Here is a 15,788-nt window from a genome sequence, read left to right as displayed (position 1 = left end):
ACAAGCAATTAACAATAAAAAAGGCGAATTATGTGAAGTAAAGTACTGGATGGATGCCTTGAGAAAATGAAAAAACTCCAACAAGATCAAGAGCAAGATTTGCCCTTTCCATGCATCACATAAGCATTTCAATTTCAGTTGCCATCCCTTCTGTTGAATGTGTTGGCGCTGTCCTTGTGTTTTGAGAAGGCCAGTGTGGTTGGAACTGGAGGTTGTGATTGTTATTGACCTCTTCTAGTTCAAAAATCCAAAGAACCGATGTCCTATTTATATTCGCCGAAACGAAGTCAGTGAACAACGTAAGATGAGCTTCTATGTTTGCTTTGACAAGCCAAATTTCGAACTAGCTGCGAAGGGATTCAACTTGTAGCTGTAGCAGGTAGTAGACCATTTGAAATTTGCATGGCGAATAAATCTTGAAAATCACAACTTCTTTGTCAGCTTCAAATAAAAGTAGACTTGGATGCAGAAAGAACTTAACTAACTTTAACATGAAAATTTGCAACAAATTTCCCGGACGTAACAAGAAGCAACTGATGAAGCATACCTCAAATAGCAATTGGACCCAGCCTGGAACACAATTCACAATCACTGAAGATCATTAGCTGCAGTTCATTTTTTTTCCCCAAAAAGCGTTAATGTTATGGAAACAAAACTTCCAGCACTAACGGAGAAAAGCATCAATGGTAGCCATAGTTGTGCCTGACATCAAAAGAGCAATCATATCACATAAGTATTTGTACAAGTTAAAAAATTAAATCTAAATTTCTAACAGTGCCCTAATGATTAACCTAGTTGACATAGCATGTTCAACTTTCCTAAAAAAGAACCTTCAAAATATTCATAATAATAATAATAATAACAACATCATAAGTTAAGTGGTGATTGCTTAGATTTGTTTAGGTCCTTTACCAGGTTTCATCAAATTTTGAGTTACCCAGACCTTCAAACTTCAATAATCTTGATAATTAGAAAGGATGGTAGAAACAGTAATAAAAATAAGTACGCAATTTAGAGCCTCCATAGATAGGGAAAATAATGGAAATTACCAAGTGATAATACAGTGGGTTCAATGTGCACCTGAAGGAAAACTTGCCCACTTTTCCTCTAGAAACCACAAGAACAATTTTTAATCTGCTGGAAACGAAGCAATTTTAACATCCTATTTCTGGTATGAAGTGATATCAAAATCAATGAACCTTAAAGAAAAGTCAACAGCTTTAAAATTTTCATTGATCTCATAGTTGAGAACACTTTAAATTGTTGTTTTCTACAAATAGTGTCATAGTGAAGCGAAGAAACAGACCATTCATCTGTTTTCCACTTTGACAACAATTAATACTTGTTACGCATGTACTTGATGCCAATCTCTGCCTATCTCACTTCAGGGAATGAATGGCCTTTGCACCTTATTCTTCATGGATAACCTACAAAGGACCAAATGAATATACTATAAAGTCAGTGCAACCATACCAAATAATTTCAGAATTGTGAAAAATTAAATGTCCAAATTTGCTTGAAGCAGAGGACAATGTTCACATGTTAAGACACAAAGTGTGCGAAATTAAACCTCCTATAGTTTAAAAATAGGCAAGGAGTTGATATCCTTATCATTCACCAATTTTACCAAAAATGTAATATTGTCCTCTATGTTGGTTTGACAAGCCCAAATTTGAAATAAAGCATGTTGAACTTGCTGGAAAGACATTCAAACTCCGTGGCCAGTAGTAGACCTCTTGAATTTTTCATGTGATTGGTACCCATATCACAAAGAAAGCAAACTTCTTTTTTAGCTCTACAACAAAGTAAATATGGATGCGGAAGAAACTCAAATAAATGATAATAATCAACTCAAATTTGCAACAGGATTTCAAACGCAGCAGGAAGCAAGTGATGAGGCATTCCTCACATAACACCTGGCAAGCAGTGTACCAAGGATATGCAGCTGGAGCTGGAGGAAGATTCTCAAACTAAGAGATACAGCAAAAGCAATGCTGCTCATCCCAGAAGATGGTGGAACAGATGGTATTGTATGGATGGCCTCAAAATCTGGTGATTTAATATTGCTGATAAATGGAATCATCTAAGGCATAAACAAAACAAAGTGTCCTGGCACAAGCTGATCTGGTTTCCATTTCACGTAGCAAAGTTTTCTGTGATCAGCTGGCTGGCGATTCTGGAAAGGTTGAGCACCTCTTCCAGGATGAAATCCAGTATTCCCTTGCAATCCGCAGGCTATTGTGCAATGGAGAGAGAAATTCAAGTTACTTTGATTCGAGTGGTCTCTGAAATGATAATAGAAACAATATTACAGAGAACTAAGCAATTACGAGTCACCATTGATAGTGCAAAAATGTCTACCTCAAAGAAAACTTATGAAGGAAAGGAAAGGAACAATGACCTGTCCAGCTTAAGTCATTAGATCACAAGACTGTTCATTTTCCAGAGAATTGGGCAGTGCAATATAGCCATCCTCCCTCTAGAAACCAAAAGCAAAGAACGATTTCTTAATCTGAAGGAAACAATGCAATATGAACATCCTTTTTTCTGGTATGAATTGATTATCAAATCCAAGAACATTCATGAAAGGTGAATAACATAAAATTTTCATTGATCTGTTGTGAACACTTTAAGCTGTTGTTTTGCAGACAAAGGTGTCATTGGCAATAAATCCTCTCTTTCTTCAACTTCTAAGTTAGACCAAATGAGAAAGGTGTTAAACGGAACATGCCAGCAAGTCTTTAGAAAGATTGCAACAAATTTGAGGTTGATGCCATGCTTATTGATTACAGTAGCTAACACAAACTTGTTGCAAAAAAACCTAAAATTTGGCAAGAACATAAGGATAAAAAACCGGGTAAGAATTCATGAGATAAGTGACAGCAACAATCAGTACATGCAGTACACCAAATACACAATATGTGAAAGAAAGTTCTGGAAGTTGCAACTTTAAATGAAACAGAGGCACATGAAGTTGGGAAAAATGGAAAATGATGTAGAAATGAAAAAAAAAAAAAAAAAAAGATGACCTCCTAATTAACACAAATAATAATGAAAGCAAATATGCATACCAGAGAGAAGTAGGGAGCTATCCAACTCGTCATATGAATGATGCTATACTTGTTGCTTGACCTGGGATTATTGCATTCTCTTATTTACACCTCATCATGCAGATTTATCTTATTTACTCTTTGGCAGGAGTGGAACGAGGGAGGAGATTCCTCATTCCACAAAGCAGTCCCTCAAAAGGCAGCAAACCAAATTCAGCTTACTCCAATTCACAGATTGATGCAATTGGAAGTTAACTCATAACCACAATCTGCCTCCATTCCTTACTCTGAAGTTTCATCAAAAGGGTAAGACCTTGATAAGCTTAGGACAGCCTTAAGTAAAGTTCTTCAAGATGAGAGAATGCTGCCACATTCTTCATTTGTCTTCAGAAAAATCCTGTTCCTGCCATTTCAAGATTTGATAAAACCTTAAGGCTCCAATTCAAAACAATTATTTGAGTGGGTCAATTTGAATTTGGTTTGTTCATTTTTTGGAAGGATGAGTTTGGTGATTATTATTATTATTTTTTTTTGGAGCATGGTGTGGTTGTTACATTTGAGAGAGTATAAAAGGGATGCATTTGGAATCAATTTCTATCTAGGAGTTTTAATTCACTAACTGAGTAAATTTTATAAATGCATGCATTTGAGTGTAATTATATAAGTCATATATTCATGAGTATTATCAAATAATTTTTGCTACTTTATAAAGCCAAATCCATCTTCTCAAATGTAAATGCAATTTAAAATTTCATGGAATCTAGATGACTGAATTACTCAAAGAATGTACCCATAGAAGTTAGAATCCACAGTTGCTAGACAGGAAATCCCTCAAATGGAGAGATCTTTGAAAAGATGCAGCTGTCCAAGTTGTTTGACTAACCCTTGAACTGAATATTCATAGAAAGGAAGACAGGGATTCTGGTATGAACTGGAGGATATGAGAGTCACTGATTTCACTCTACACAAGAGACGAAGGAGTTGAAGTCCTTATTCTTTTTTGATTTGAAATTTGTGCACATCATCTTCGCAGCTAAAGGAAATTCAAATTTCAAGTGAAGTACACAAAGCTAGACGCAAAGCCATTGAACCATCAAAAACTTTAATGTGGATAATTCTGGGATGGAAAAAATGAGCTCCTGTAGCTCCAGACTAAAGCAAATCATGCAAGAGGAACTTCATTTGGATGGGAATCATAAATCAGAATGTGCAACTGATATTTGAAAGAACGATCCTGGCAGGCTGTAACACAATTTGCAGCAAATTAAGCATCAGTTAGAGATATAATTGCATCTAAAACTTCAAATGGACAATTCAACCTTCGTATAATGAAAGTAAAAATAAATTTAGTATTAGAATGCAAGAAAAGACAAACCAACTTTTTTTTTCTTCTTTTTCTTTTTATCTTTCCTTTTCATGAAAAATGATAACACAGTACACAAACCTGAAACCTCAATCAACCAAGAATTATTGAAATAAAAATCAAGGAATAAAACCGGAAAATAAATAGAGAATGGAGCGAAAATTTAAGAAAATGAAATCAAATACCTGAGTTAGATTGCATTAATTATGGCAAAGAGAGCCTTTGAGACCTTTGGATCCTGCTACATAATGAGTTCCTCATCAATCCGAATGGCAGGGATATGGGAAATCGCAGACCAATCTTCACCTTTCCCCTTTTTGCAACGTTCTCTCAACGATGGACATTCGTAAATGTGTAGATGAGAAAGAGAGGTAAGGAGCCTCTTTGGAAGCATGGATTGGAGCATCGGACATTTCTGGATATACAATTGGTGAAGAGAGGTGAGGTGTTGAAAGCCCTTATAGTCCAATGACTTAAGTTTTGGAAGATCCAATATGTAAAGATGGGTAAGAGAAGAAGGCAACAGATGTTCATCTGGAAAAAACTCTATCTCTTCTGCACCTATGATTGTGAACTCTGTAAGTGAAGGGAGTGTTTGCAGACTCCATTCCCTCCTTTTCATGCTCACAATTAGTTTATCACTTTTTTCAATTACAACAGTTTTTAGTTTGGAGGGTAAACCCTGTTGTGGAAATGACTCCATTTCTGGACAATAGGCTATTCCCAAATATTTAAGGGATGGGAAGAGGGAGTGCATTTGCTCCGGAAATGACTTTAAATTCATGCATGCTGAAACCACAAGTATGGTCAAATTGATGGCAGATAATCCCACTTCGGGAAAGGATATAAAATTGGGGCAAGAATGGATATCCAAAGAATTGAGACATGCAAGATGCTGGTGATGGCCCTCCAATGAAGGAATTGACTTCAGCTCTTCACAGTCGGAGAAATAAACATGTTTAAGCTTCGGGAATGACCCTAATGGGAAAGATTCTAGTGGATGACACCCACCTTCTATTTTCAAGGATTCAAGGGATGTATACAAGTGGATTTTGGAATAATCCAAGTCATCACAACCATTGATACTCAGTTCCTTTAGCGTAGTGGGTAGTGCACCTTCAGGAAGTGATCTGAGATCAGAACAATCCTGTATAGCCAACTTTTCAAGATGAGTGCAATGTTGCAACATCTGCTCCAATTGCAATGTGTCACATTCCAGCAAATTAAGTTCAGAGATTCTTGGTGCCCTAGGAAGCAAACCTCCAAGCTTCTGACATCCTAAAATATTAAGCTTCATTAAAGAGGGAAGGTGTTTTGGTAGAAACTTGGTTAACTTGGGACAATCTTCAATGTGTAGCTCTTGGAGAAGCAAAAAGGCTTCTTCTTTTAAACAAATCCATTCTTCCCACTCAGGCATATCCTCAAATCTTAGAGTTTCAAGAGATCCAAATGGTTTACTCAACGCATCACAGTGCCCATAAATCTAATCACTGACAGTTACTACTCCGGCAAACCCTATAATGGAGAGAGATTTCAAGGATGATAATTGCCCAAGCGGTGGCAAGGAGAGACAAAATTTACAATGGCTTAAGAGCAAAGAAACTACATTTGAAAATGAAGCATGCCCCACCCATTCTGGAAATCTTGTACCTCTGTAAAAGCTAATAACAAGATGCTCCAAGTTTGTATAAGGCTCCAGTTGTTGAAGTATTTCTCTATCATGCTTTGAATCATCAGCAACATGATCATCTTGACCCCACATCAACTCCAACTCCTTAAGCTTCATCTTACCCTTCAAATTGGCCTCTTTGGCATCCCTTGCACACGCTACATTTTGTAAACCTGAAATGGCAAGTCTTCCACATAGATGCTCGAGCTTTCCCAACTCATTAATGCTTGAACCATTTTGCTTGCCTAAAACAAAATCTGTTAATATCCGGAGATTTTTCAAATTTTCCATTCCTGGTGGCATCAGTGCCAACTTCGTGTTCCTGATATTGAGATATTGCAAGTTGATCAATCTTCCCATGTCTTTAGGCAACTCAACAAGACGAATACATCTGAACAATATTAATGTTTGCAAATTATACAATGCACACAAAAAGTTGGGCAACCTTTTAATAGAAGTTTCAGAAAGGTCCAAATATCGCAAATGCTTCAAATTACTAATTTTTTCTGGCAAAACACTGATATTACCATATTTAGACAAAGACAGTACTCGTAAGCATCTTGATTTTATCACCAAATCATCCATTATCATGTTGGCAACATAAGAAAACCAAGGCGATGATGACTTTATAGTTAAGAATGTTCGTAAACCACTTGCTTCCAATAATCCCTCAAATTTCTCATGCACATCATATATTTCCTGAACATTGGATAAGTGACGGATCTTTTTAGTTATTTTCCATGAAAGTCTATCACCACCTTCCAATCTGCAAAAAAATTCCCCTGCCACGGATTTAGCTAAGTCACTAATTAGGTCATGCATGACATAGCATGATTTATCCTGGCTTGATTGCTGAAAAAATGACCTTGATATTAAATCGTTGAAGCACTTGTTGCCCTCCTCTTCCATATTTACATTTTCTTTGGAGCCTGCTAAAAGATCTTCAGCCACCCATAACTGAATGAGTTCTTCCTTTTTGAATTTATAATCTTTAGGAAAAATTGAGCAATAGACAAAGCATCGCTTTAAATGTGAGGGAAGATAATAATAACTTAATGTTAGTGCTGGATCATATGCTATGTCCCACAAAGTGCTATGTAATATTTGATTCCATTCATCAGCATCTAATTTGCAACGCAAAAGACCAGCTAGTGCTTTTACTGCTAGAGGGAGGCCTTTGCATCTTTTGACAATTCCTTCACCAATTATCTTCAAATGTGGATGCATGCTGGGGACTTGTATTAACAAATGCATGTTGTGCAAATAACTCCCAAGAATCCTCATCTGGTAAGATACGAAGATGATAAGGTGGAACAGTCTTCATAATTGATGCAACACTTTCATCACGTGTTGTTACAATAATCTTGCTACTTTTTGCCCCAGAAGTGAAAGGATTTTTCAGCTCTTCCCAATCAACATATCTCTTATGCCAAACGTCGTCTAAGATAAACAGAAACCTCTTTCTCAACAGCTCGTTCTTTAATTTACGTTGAAGGTGATTTAGAGTCCCACCTTTTTCACAATGAAAACCCATCTCTTGAAGAATGTCTTTGGTTACCTTGAGAGCATCAAATTCCAAAGAAACACATACCCAAACTATGGGGTCAAACCATTCCTTCACCCTCTTGTCATTGAAGATCAATTGTGCAAGGGTGGTTTTACCAACCCCGGCCATACCCACTATCGGAATCACATCTATTTGATCAGTTTCTGGGTACAAGTACTCATGATTATTGCTTCTTTGTCACCATCTCTACCAAAAACACCAGACTCATCCAACAAAGAACTTGTGGGTGATCTTTGAAATGGGTTTTCTCTTCTACATTCCTTCAAACAGAGGATGTCCTTTTGGTTGACTAGAGATTCTAGTCTCCCAAGGATCTCCTCTAGCTTTGAATCCATCCCCTTATTAAAAGGATTAAGAGAAGAGATAAAGCGACTTACCATCTTTGAAGTTGTTTGATCCTCAGATTCCAACCTGGTTCGAACAGCTTCAGTGGCAATCTCATCGAGGAGGTCCTCCGCATCATAAACAGCAGCTTTGAGCTCATCAATCCAGCTTCTGACAACTGGATCATTAATCTGCCTACTTTCAGCATCATCCAGCACTACATTAACTGACATCAGCGTTGGCTTCAGTTTGTTCAGCAGCCCATCTTCAAGTTTCTTTCCCCTAATGAAGTCCATGAATTCACGAGATGCCATCCTGTCGAACATAACTTGAAGGGAAGCAGATAGGAAAGCTCCACCAACTAAGGCCCCCGCCATATCTCTTTTTCTTTTTTCCAAAAAAAAATAAAAAATGAAGGATTTGAAGAAGTTGAGAGAAAGTGATTGGAAACAGTGAAAGGTTAACAGAGCTTCAAACAGTGACAGCTTTGTACTTGTTTGCGAAACCGAAACTTTCAAGAGGAAGACGAAGACTGCATACTTTAGTCAAGTAGGACGAATAAGAATCTTTCATTTATTGTGCTTTTCCATTTTTTCTTGTTGGCAATATGTCTGATGGGGTTAGAGGTGAAAATATTTTAGATTACGTTTGGTATAATTTTTTGATAACATATAAAATTATTATTTTTTAAAAGTTTGATTTGATTTGAATTTGAATTTGAATTTTATATTATTTGATCGAAATTGAATTAAATTTTAGTGGTTTAGTTTAGTAATTTTTAAAATTTAATTTTTTTTATTTATTATATACTCTTTTAATATAATTTTTAATATTTTTAAAATGAATTTAGGTATAAAATAATTATTTTTATTTTACAAAACTTTAAAATATATAAAAAATAAATAAAAATATATAATTTGATTCAGTTTGATTTTTTGATTTTTTACATTTTGTTCTGAAATTTGATTCGAATTTAATATATGTATTTAATATTTAGATTTAATTAAAATTAAAAAAGAAAAAATTAATTCAAACTGAATTGAATACTACAATTTTAAATCAATTTTTAATTCTTAATTTTTTCACCCTTAAATGAAATATTGAAGCTTTAATTTAAAAAATTTAGATGATATTTCAAAATTAATGTAATTAGCAAGTGCTTAATGAAATTAAGTTTTAAAGACAAAAATTAAATTTAGCTTAAACTCAAAATACAAAATTGAGCAAATTATATATATACTTTGTGATTAAATGTGATTTAAATTTGACTTTTGAGGTTTAAAATGTGACATATAATCACTTTGAGTTGTCTTTCTGTGTTATTCTATTAGTATTTACTAACAACCGTTAATGCCTACGTCGTATTTTTTGCCATCTTCTCCTCTATTTCCTTTCAACTCTTGCTTTTTGTTTCTCATAAATTACTTGAAAATGAATAAGCTTGCCAATGGAGCTTTTGCTTCATTGTTTGGCTTTGATGATGATGGTTGCTAAATTTATCATGGACATAGTTTTTGTTGCTGTTATAGGTGTTGCTTTAAATATTGTCATTGTTTTTACTACAATTACGACTACTTTTATCAAGTTTTTAGTCATCTAACAACTCTCTTGTGGGAAAAGTGAAACTATCCAATGAATTTGTAGAGGAATGTGAAGATACTAAGAGGTGTGAAAAAAGGTGGAAAAGAAGCAAGTGGTTATGAAAGAAAATGTCATCTGATGGAGACAAATTGATTGCAATTTAAGGTAAGGTTCTGGTTTTATCTTGTATTAAAGGAAGAGTGGACAAAGATTGTGAGGGAAAATTCATGAGAAGGAGAGGAATATATAGATGTAGAAAGATGTGAAATAGGGAATATTGATGATTATTACTTATCTGCTGAGCCTTTTTTTTTTTTTTTGTCTTTTTCATGCTTTTGATCAAGTACATAAAACAACTATCTAAGTAATTTTTCATCGATTTTTTCCTTAAAAAAAGTCAATAGCTTTTTGTCCAAAAAATTTTCTTCCCATTTTTCCACTTCAAAATTTCTAGGGTTTTTTTTTTTTTTTTTTTCTAAAAAATCCTATCTTTTCATGGGGTTTTAGTGTATCTTGGTTTTTCAAATTCTGGGTTTTCAACATTTTACTTCAAAAATGGTTATTTTGGTTTCTATGCTTTTAGGGTTTTTATAAAAGCCCTAACTTTCTAAATCTATGTTTCATTCTTTTCTTTGAATGGGTATTGAGTTTTCATGGTTTGAAGTTTATAAATTTCATCAATGGGTGCTTTAGCAAATAATTGTAAACATGATGGTAATGAGTATTTCTATTACAATTTTAGTCATAAAAACAAAGCCCCATATTCTAATTCTTTAGATTTTCAACTTTTTTAAAAACCTAAATTTTCATAGGTGAATAAAAAAAGCTCAGAAGAATAATTTTATCTTTGAACAACACTGTTTTGAGAATCTCTTGTTACCTAAAAGCTAAGCTTCCCTTTCCTAGAGAAATTCATGCCCTTGTCAAACACCTTAAATTTTGTTATTAGCTTCAAATCCTAACCAAGATTCATTTAAAAGCTATATAAAGAATTTTATGGGTTGTAGATTAAGTAATGTAAAAAGGTGAGCTTTTGATGCTTTGAGGTACTTTAAGAAAGAAAAAGAAGTGATTTTTGTGGAAGAAGATGAGGAGAAAAAAAAAAAAGAAATGGTTTCAAAACTGTGTATGGATTACCAAAACTTTTGAGAGAGAATGAGGGATAAAGAGATAAGGAAGCATTGAGGGGAAGATAAGGGTCTAGGTGTTAATAGCATCAATCAATACTAATGGAATAACATGAAAAAACAACTCAAGATGGGTTATATGTAACATTTCAAACCTCAAAGGGTAAAGTCAAATCACATTTAACTACATGGTATATATACGTAATTTATCTTAAAAAATTTATTAACAAAATTGTGGAAAACAATATTTTTTTATATCTTTTATAATAATTAGGAAAATTATATTTTTTTAGTAAATAATTGTTCCCATCGGTAATAAACTTTTTTATCCCTTAGCTCTTTGTTTTAAAAATTTTATTTAGGTGATTCGATAACACAATAATATATAACAAAAATTGAATGTTTGTATTCAACAGAACATAAAACAGAAAGACTCATTTACTGTGAAAAGTATATTAGGAGTAACCGACTTGACTAAAATAAAATTTATTATTTTAAAATCTGTGGGACAGTGTAAAATCAATTTTTAATCACTGAATACGTATCAATATGATCAAAATTTAATCTTCCTTAACATAAGCAAAGCATAATCATATTAAAAGGTAAAATAAAATATATTTTTAGATTATTCAAAATATACAAAATCAATATTCATGCATTATCACAAAGCAAACCTCTATAAAACAAATTTTGAATTTTTTTCAAACTATCTTACACTACAGATTGTATTCACAAAATTAGATAAATATAAAGATATACTTGAACAAAACGATACTCGAAGGTCAAAGCAAAAAGAAAATCATATTTAAAATTCAGAACAAAGAAATCATTTGTACAAGAAAAATTACCTTACTTTGCTTAGCTCATTATTTTTTCATTATGAAATAAATAATAAATATTTACAAATCATACCTAATGTCAACAAAGCAACAAATTTATTCAATTGAAACTATATCGATGCATAAACTAAAAAAAAAACATAATTTATAATCATTCAAAATCAATAATTGATACTTTTATAACGTATTAGAACATAAAAAAAATTATACTAAAATATAATACTCAATTGATTCATAAATTTATACTATTTAATAGATATATTAAGTTTAAATTACATTAAACACTAAATACATTCATCAACAATTAATTGAGTTCACAAATATCATAAATTCATGAATGTCTAATTTTATGAATAGTTAAATTTATACAATTTAAATTTAATTTATGATTATTTATATTATTCAATACATAAGATAAATTTTGTAAATATACGTATAACAGTCCTTTTCATTTAGAGTATCACACGGCAGTTTCCTTACCGTCTTCTTTTTTTTTTTTTTTCATTTAAAAATTTTTTGTTATGTGTTACCTTTAAATGCTTATATATTTTCTTTTATCTTCCTCTTTTTCTTTTTTTCTCCTACTATCTCATAAATATAAAGCAAAACATCATTTACATTCTCCTACACGCCAACTTCATCCCATTCTTCCATTCCTTTTCAGTTTACTTTTTTATTTTTATTTTTATTTTTTATAAAATCTTTAACCCCCTGCCTTTTTTATTTATTTTTCATTCCCATTTAGTTCTTTTATTAAATTTTTTAAAAAATTTAGTTAGTGTTGGATATTAACTTTATGTGTCACGTTACCTTCTTTTTAAAACAATTACAAATTAAAATATTATAATAAAATTATTTAACAATTTAAAAATATTTTATTTTTAAATGATATTTAATTAAATATAAAATTATGAAATATAAAAACAAAATATATTATACGTATATTTAATAAAACTCATAAATTAAATTTTACTCATTTTGACCACCTTTGACCATTCCTAGGACCGTTCACATGCATCATCTGCTTCTTTCTTTCTTTTGTTTTAACTTTTTTCATTAAAAAAATATAAAAAGAGAAATGGGAGATAATGACGAAAGAATATGAAAAGAAAAACATTAAATGTTTGACATTGATTTTTTTATTAAAAAAGTGATTAGATTTGGTGATATTGGCAGAATGTTGACAAAAAAGAGGAAAAAGTTGGTGGGGTTTCACACAACAATTTTGACTTGAAGAAAGAAATAATGGCGGGGTCGATATCTGTGGGTAGCAAAACCGTGGGACAGGAAGGACTGAACTGATTAGGTCTAATCAATGCCAGCTTTTTTTTTTTTCAAAGAATATGCTTTTTTTTTAATTTTAAAAAACATAATCTTTCATCACAAAAATCATTTTTTTATTTTTTTAAAAATATAGTATTGTGTAATAATTTTTTTAATTAAAGGTCACATTTTTATTTTAAAAAATATACTCTTTGTATAATATTATTTTTAATTAAAAATCATATTTTCAAGTTAAAAAATATAATTTTGATATAATAATTTTTTTAAAAAAATAAAAATAATTTTTTTACTTAAAAAAATATAATTTCTGTACAATAATTTTTTTTCAATTAAAGTGGAAACATGAATTTTAATTGAAAAAAATTATTATAAAAATATTATTATAGACACCCATTTTTATCTAAGCCTAATCAGGCTCATTTTGATCCGGACTTAATTAGGTTCATTTTGGTCAAAGCCCAATCAAGCTCATTTTTATCCAAACACAATTAAGCCCATCTTGATTCAAGTCCATTATGGTTTAATTAGATGCTTTTACTATTATTATTATTATTATTATTATTTTACGTTTCCTTTTTTATTCTTTTTGTTGCTTTTTTTTTTATTCAATTTACACGTGGACAAGATAATCAGGATCAAAATCTTGGTTCAAAGCTTTAATTGCAAATCGTGTCAACGTGATTAGACAGGAATTTTGGACTCGAAAATCTCTTTGGACAGAATGCAAATCTAGGATGCAAGCCTGAGATTGATTTTATCCATTTCCTAAAACTGTTTCTAGGACTACCTATAAATTGAATTGATTTTGACACTGAGGAACATAGAAGAAATGGGGAGAAAACTACTAAAAAAATTTTGTGGAGTTTTGGCAGAAAAGGTTCTGGCAGTTTGATTTTGGGGTTCTGAATTTCAATTTGAAATTGTAGGTTCAATTTTAGGTTTTTGGGTTAGGAATAGGATTCATGACAATTCTGGGAGGTTCTGGGAGTGATTAGTGCTAAATTTAGAGAAATTTGAGAGAAATTTGAGGAGATCTGGGTTTTCTAGGTTTGGAATAAATTTTTCGACGAAAGATGAATTTTTCGGTTGAATTTTTTGACAAGATTTAAATTTTTTGATTGAATTTCGATAGATTTTTCAAAAATCAGTGAGTTTCTAATTTTTGGGAGTGATTAGTGCTAAATTTAGAGAAATTTGAGAGAAATTTGAGGAGATCTGGGTTTTCTAGGTTTGGAATGAATTTTTCGACGAAAGATGAATTTTTCGGTTGAATTTTTTGACAAGATTTAAATTTTTTGATTGAATTTTGATAGATTTTTCAAAAATCAGTGAGTTTCTAATTTTTGGTTGAATTTTTCAGTGACTTTTCCAAAAATTAATGGAAATTTTAATTTTCAGTTACAGTTTTCGATAGGTCCACTAATCTATACGTTATGATAGCTTGACGACTCAACTGAGGATAAATTAGAGAGTCAAGCCAGTAAAATATTTCTTATTATCCAGACCTTATTTAACAAATTTGAAATTATCCCTTTTCATTACTTATATCGACTTTATTATTGTTTATTGTTTACCCTATTATTCATTACTTATATTTGCTTAAATATGTGTTTATTATATTTGTCATTCATTTGCATGTGCATAACATAAGCCCTCTATCTGAGCTCTACCTTTAGGAAGGAGTGAAGTTCCTATGCCCTTGTGAGATTTTATGTCTTTGCATGGGCCTACGAAACACTCCCACTCAGATTGAACCCTTTCCGCTTGAAGCCTGTGGTGAGTGAGGATTTGGGTACTTTACTAGCTTGTAATGGACCATGATGTAAGAAATAATTTGAGAACATTTTAGAAATAGCCTAAACCACATATAGTTAACTTTAGAAGTCCAACCATAGATAGAGCTTTATTTTCCCACCCTCTATAGATAATCCAAAATTCTAGGTCATATTGTTATCTTAACTGTTATGTGATATTTTCCCTATGTTTCATTGAAGTGACTAACTGATTTCTTTGTGTTTTTTATTTCCTTTTATGCACATTCATGAACATGTTTACAGATTACATAGTATTCTTGCCCCAAAGTTATTTCAACAAAAACCTTTATGGATTTCACAGAACGTTAGGTTTGTACCTCATCTATGTTATCCAAATGTGACTTTTTCATAGAAGTGAGAATGGAATAAAAAAAGAGGCAGCTAGAAGAAGGAGATTGTTTGTCACCTGGTCATGTCCCTATACTATCAAGGAAAATCTGCCTACTCCTTAAACATAATGACTTGAAAAGCCTATCAGACACATAGAATGGTATGACCCCTTTAAGGTAGAAGGCTTTTTGTAAGAAGTTTGGACATATTGTATATCTCTTGTCAGTGAAAGTTGACTATTCACTTATCAGGGTGATGGTATAGTTTTGGGATCCTTTCTACTAGTGTTTCATCTTTAATAAGGTTGATCTAGTACCAACAATTGAAGAGTACTCGACTCTAGTGGGTATATATCTATTATATCTAGACAGAATATACATGAAAAAATATAAATCAGGGAGTTGCAAGAAGCTGGGCCAAATGCTAGAAATTGGAAAATAGATTATAGATTCATACGTTCGAGAGAAAAAAGATCACAAGGGTATTTCATAGAAGGTTCTCTAGGATTTCATTACCAAGCATCCAAATGATGATCCAGGAATGAATGCATTTGCTCTAGCCATATATGGATTGGTTATTTTTTTCAAGGTCTTATGACACATTGAGATAGAAGTGGTGGATTTATTTGAGCAGATTGAAAGAGGGTGTAATCCATCACTAGTTATCTTGGTAGAAACTATCAGATTTCTGAATTTTTGTAAGCAGATGGACAAAGCATGTTTCATGGGCTGCTTACCCTTATTATATGTATGGATTAAGAGCCATTTTGAATGCAAGAAAAACACCTTTACCAAACTTTATTTCTACACTCAAATTCTATTAGAAAATTTTGTTAGAGTA

General features: G+C 32.1%; 1 pseudogene across 1 annotated transcript; it reads right to left on the bottom strand.

Annotated features, from left to right (window-relative positions):
• Positions 1 to 1,207: 1,207 nt before the first annotated feature.
• On the bottom strand, positions 1,208 to 8,489 carry LOC111310337 (putative disease resistance RPP13-like protein 1 pseudogene; annotated as a pseudogene). Its single transcript, XR_016330362.1, has 5 exons — positions 4,599 to 8,489; positions 3,841 to 4,292; positions 3,072 to 3,453; positions 2,362 to 2,479; positions 1,208 to 2,235 (listed from the first exon to the last, which is right to left on the bottom strand). The product of XR_016330362.1 is annotated as a putative disease resistance RPP13-like protein 1 pseudogene (transcript).
• Between the last annotated feature and the right edge of the window lie 7,299 nt (positions 8,490 to 15,788).

The sequence above is a fragment of the Durio zibethinus genome, chromosome 19 (assembly GCF_047325235.1).
Source record: "Durio zibethinus cultivar Kanyao isolate XHJ-2024 chromosome 19, ASM4732523v1, whole genome shotgun sequence".
Taxonomy (NCBI): Eukaryota; Viridiplantae; Streptophyta; class Magnoliopsida; order Malvales; family Malvaceae; genus Durio; species Durio zibethinus.
This window is presented reverse-complemented; position numbering and strand designations above follow the sequence as displayed.